The sequence below is a fragment of the Melospiza melodia genome, chromosome Z (assembly GCF_035770615.1).
Source record: "Melospiza melodia melodia isolate bMelMel2 chromosome Z, bMelMel2.pri, whole genome shotgun sequence".
NCBI lineage: Eukaryota > Metazoa > Chordata > Aves > Passeriformes > Passerellidae > Melospiza > Melospiza melodia.
The window spans coordinates 56,164,369-56,169,785 of NC_086226.1; positions in this window are offsets into that span (position 1 = coordinate 56,164,369).

Sequence of the window (5,417 nt, forward strand, 5' to 3'; positions counted from 1 at the left end):
GAATAGCTGGTTACTCATCACCTGAGTGAGTGTATCCTTTGCTGGGTGCAGAACTGGCAGAATGGCTGGGCCCAAAGATTTGTGGATACTGGAATTCAATCCAGTTGATGTCCAGTTGCTCAGGGAGCTCCTCAGAGCTCAGTGGTGGGTCCAAGTCCTATTTAACATCCTTATCAATTATTTGGAAGAGGAGACCAAGTGCCCCCAGCCAGTTCCGAGAGGACACCAAGCAGGGTGGCAGTGTCCATCTGCAAGAGGGTAGGAAGGCTCTGCAGAGGGATCTAGATGAGCTGGATCGATGGGCCAAGGCCAGGGGTATGCAATTCACTGACAAGTGCTGGCTCCTGCCCTTTGGCCACAACAGCCCCATGAAGGGGGTTGCCGGGCTTGGGCAAGAGCGGCTGGAAAGCTATCCCAAGAAATGGACCAGGGGAGGCTGAACACAAGCCAGCTGTGCCCAGATGGCCAAGAAGGCCAATGGCATCCTGGCCTGGATCAGCAATAGCGTGGCCAGCAGGACCAGGGCAGTGATTGTCCCTCTGTACTCAGCACTGCTGAGGCCACACCTTGAATTCTGTGCTCAGTTCTGGGCCCCTCGATTCAACAAGACATTGAGGGGCTGGAGTGTGTCCAGAGAAAGGCAATGGAGCTGGGGAAGGGTCTGGAGCACAGGTCCTGTGAGTGGCAGCTGAGGGAGCTGGGGTTGTTTAGCCTGGAGAAAAGGAAGGCAAGGGGAGACCTCACCACTTTCTTATAACTACCTGAAAGATTGTAGCAAAGTAGGGGAGTGGTCTGCTCTCCCAGGTAACAGAAGACAGGACAAAAGAAAAATGCCTCAAGTTGCACCAGGGGAGGTTTAGATTGGATATTAGGAAAAATTTCTTCATTGACAGGGTAGTCAGGCGCTGGAATAGGATGGTATAGGAATAGGCACTGGAATAGGATTGGTAGTGGCATCACCACTCCTGGAAGTGTTTGAAAGGTGTGTAGATGTGGCACTTTGGGACATGGTGGTAAACATGGTAGTGCTGGGTTACTGGTTGGACTTGATTATCTTAGAGGTCTTTTCCAACCTTAACAATTCTATCATTTTATGACCAGAGTTTAGGGATTGAAAAACACCCACCAAGATGCACATATTGCAAATTCCCACAGAAAAGCCAAAAATCCCCAGGAAATGCCAGCATAACAACCAGATTCCCAGCTGACTCATAAGCGATGGCTTCCTAAGCAGTCCTACTGCAGTGCGTCTTCACGAGGGCTTCCAGAGCCTTTGCTTTTTCACATACTTAGTTTGTCACATGGCATGTGAGAAATAATATGGTGCTTATTAAGGGCACGTGTGTTCTCTGGAACTGGAAAAAAGCACCAGCTGGGTCACAGCCCACTTCTGGGTCTGACACACAATGTCAGTGGGAAAAAAATTAAGTGTTATTCCAAGTATCCATGCAAAGAAGACCTGAAAGGGAAAGGTACTCTGAGAGAAAATAACTTTAAATGACATAGCAGAGTGTCTTCAATTCAAAGTCTGTTTCTTGTATTACATGTACATTAAGGAGGCTAACAAGGCCTCTTCCAGTAAGTCAGTACCCTTCTATTCTGTTTAATCCTATTTGTAGTCCAAAGAAATAAATCAGAACAACAGGAGTGTGGAAAGGAGGTCTAGAGACTCCCATGGTGTGTAGAACAGTGCAGAAGAAAATTCTTCATGGAAAGTCAGGGAAATTAGCCCCCAGACCTAAGACAAACACTTGTCTGGAGCCTCTTCTTCTATGGTTCCCTTTTGCTAAACAACAAAAATTAAAGCAGAATCAGAAAATGAAGCAATATGCTCTGGGAATGTCCGCCCAAAGGAAAATGTGAAATCCAAGGTGCAACTTCCCGCATTTTGGAACTTTTAATACATTTCAAGACAAAAAAGCACATGCAAAAACATAAGCCTAACTGGTATTTATCTTGGACTCAATGCTAAAATAACTTGCCAGTAGCAAATTCCATACACTGAAACCACAGTTCTTACTACACACTCGCGTGTTTCCCATCATACACACTCACACACATAGACACACACACATTGCATAGAAAAACATTCAAAAAGCCAGCATCAACACTATAAAAAAATATCCCCCAAAGCAAGTTATCACCTCACCTCTGAGTAGGAACACTGGGCTCTTATGCTCAGCATGCAGGCACAGCCAAACCTCCTTGTCCATCAGAATGACACCCCTCGTCATTTCACACAAACTTCAAATGCACCTTTTAAAGAAATTTTTGTGAGTCCTCCTACATGGGCTCAGGTGTAGTTCTCTCTATTTCTCTTTCTGCTGTTTCCTTTATTTTCTGCTGTACAGCTCACAAGCCTATTTGCTCCTCTGTGTTTCAGCGTCCCTTCACCCCGCATCTACCAAGGCAAACAAACCAGCACCACTGTGTCTGTGTGTACTACTGCACACAGAATATCCAAGTTCCATGTTGCCAAGCTGAAACAAGTCTCATTAGTAGTAAAACTCAACCTTTCTTGTATGTATTTTTATCATTTACAGCATTCACATCTGATTTCTGAATTAATTTTTCCAGTTTGAACAGTCCTAGTTATTTGCAATGATTGTGAAACAAAGGACTTAGCTGTTCAAAGGATCAGAGCCCATGTCACTTTTTGTTAGGGGAATCTTGGGCTTTCTCTATCAGTAATTTTTCCTCTAATCATGTCTGATAAAAATGGTTTTCAAAAATGTAAACTCTCCATTGGACTAATGCAAGATCTGAATCATAAAATAATTTGTTAAACATACACAAAACAAAAAGTAAACAAAACAGAAGAAGTACAGGTAATCATTTCCCGGGGGATACGCTCTGAAGGCTTTTTACAGAGATTTAGTTTTTGGGATTCCTCAGGCCTGCCCAGCCTCAAAACATAACTGTAATATCTTACTGATGCCCAAGAGATCTTGTATCTCTGCACAAGCTCTTTTCATTGGCTTTTTGCAACAATTCAAACTGCATCTTAGGTATCTGTGGGCAGAGCTCCATTCACAAGCTAACCATGAGCCATTCTGTACACCATGCTGACTGACATACCTGTAAGGATGTACAAGGGGGAAAGCAAAGAAGAGGAAGGCTAAAGAAAGGAAGAGGTGTTGCAGTTGTGAGTAAAATAATATTTAAATTGAAAGGAACCACACCTCAAATACTGCCCTACATAGATGCAGTTCCACAGAGGTAATGGTGCTGTAATTTCCTTGACTTAGAAGGTTTTCTAAGATTTAAACAGAAAAAAATTAAAAGGTGATAAATTAATATAGAATGGCAAAACCAGAACAAAATTATAAAATATTGCAATAATAAGAAAAAGACCAGTTATAATGGCAGTTACCTGGAGGTCTAGGTTAATGGTTCACAAGGCTATCCTAGCACAGCTCTTCTGCACATCTCAGGTGAGTGTGACAGGTCCCTTCCACAAACAAAATCAGCTCCTTATTGTTTCTCCTTATGCAACTTTCTGCTTCAGATGCAGCTCAAAAAGGCTCCTGAAGTATGTGAATCCCTTCATGAAGTACCAGAGTACCATTGACTAAGTTACAATCAGGAAAAAACCCTGTACTTCTTTTTACTTGATTCTGAGCTACAGGCATCTAGCTCAAGAATGAGCTGAAGCCTCAGCAGTCAGAAATCTCTGTACCTCAACAACAGCAGAGGACACCTCCATGGGGATGACCCATAGCGTCCAAGTTATATACTGTGAATCAAAGGAAGGGTATGAACAGCATAACCAGGATCACGCTTTTCACTGTGCACCAAACCATTAAAGATAAATACAAAGTTAGATTTGCAGATTTACCTTTGCAGATTTACCACTGATGACAATTTAAAAGCTGTATTTCCTTAAAGATCTTAAATGCCTTTGCTGACTCATGGCTTATTCCCACCAGATTTTTCAGAAATTTCCATGCTCCATGTATACTTATTTAAGTAATGAAATGTTCAAATGTTCAGAATGGAATGGCATGGCACAGCATAGAACAGCATGGAATAGACTGTTTCAGTTGGCAGAGACCTACAATGATCCCACTGCCTGAACAGGGCTGACCAGAAAAGTTAAATCCCATCATTAAGGGCCTCTTTTCAAGTCACTGACAGGCACAGGGCATTGAGGACCTCTCTAGGAATCCTGTGCCATTGTTTGGCTATCCTCTCAAGGAAAGAAATTCTGATTGTCAGGCCTGAACTTTCTATATTGTGAGAGCTCCAGAAATATCCCATGCCTTGCAGCCAAGGACACACCTCTGTGCCTCTGTGCAGCCCCAGGGTGGTGGTGCCTGGCCTGCCCTCGCAGCTTTCTGCCTGCCCACAGAGCCTCGCCATGTTCTGCTTCTCCCGCCTGTTCCTGCTGCGTGCCTGGGGCCGTCTGGAGCCATCTCTTGGCACGGGATTGGGCCTTCCTTAGCAGCAACTCCTGATGTGAAACCCAGCAGCTGCCCTCTGTCCCTCGGCTCATTTTGCATGGCCAGCTTGGCTGCAGAAGGGGAGGAGCCCTGGGGAGCACAGATGCAGGAAGTTGCACCTTGGATTTCAGATTTTCCTGTGGGCTGACATTCCCAGTGCATATTGCTTCGTTTTCTGATTTTGCTTTAATTTTTTTCTTAGCAAAGAAGAGCTTTTTTTGTGAAGTGCCCTCACAGCAAACAGTGTTGGTGGGCACCCTGCAGAGCTTGCGATGGGAGGGCAGTGGGGTGGTGGTAGGGGGTGCTGGGGAGCTTGAATGAAGAGTCGCAGAATCACCAAATAATTCAGGTTGGAAGAGACCCTGAGATCACTGAGTCCAACCTTTGACTGATCAGCACTAACAGCTTGATCATGGCACTGAATGTCACATCCAGTTATTTCCTGTACACCTCCAGAGACTGATGCCACCACCTCCCTGGGTAGTTCATTCCAAGGTTTAACAACCGTGAAGAAATTCTGCCAGATGGACAGCCTGAGCCTCCCCTCTGACAGTCTGAGCCTTTTTCTCCTGTCGCTTTCTGCCTGGGAGAAGAGACCCAGCTGCACCATCCTTTCAGGAGAGTGTGGAGAGCAATACAGTCTGTTCTTGATCTTCCTTTACTCCAGACTAAGCAAACCCAGCTCTCTCAGCTGCTCCTCACAGGACTTGTGCTCCAGACCCTACCTCAGTTGCGTTGCCCTTCTCTGGATACTCTCCAGCCCTTCAATGTCCTTCTTAGAGTAACAGGCCCAGAACTGGGGACAATCACTGCCCTGGTCCTGCTGGCCACACTATTGCTGGTACAGGCCAGGATGGCATTGATCTTCTTGGCCACCCGAGCACACTGCTGGATCATGTTCAAAACCACCAGGTCCTTTTCCACTGGACAGCTTTCCAGCCTCTCTTCACCAAGACTGTAGCACTGCATGGAGTT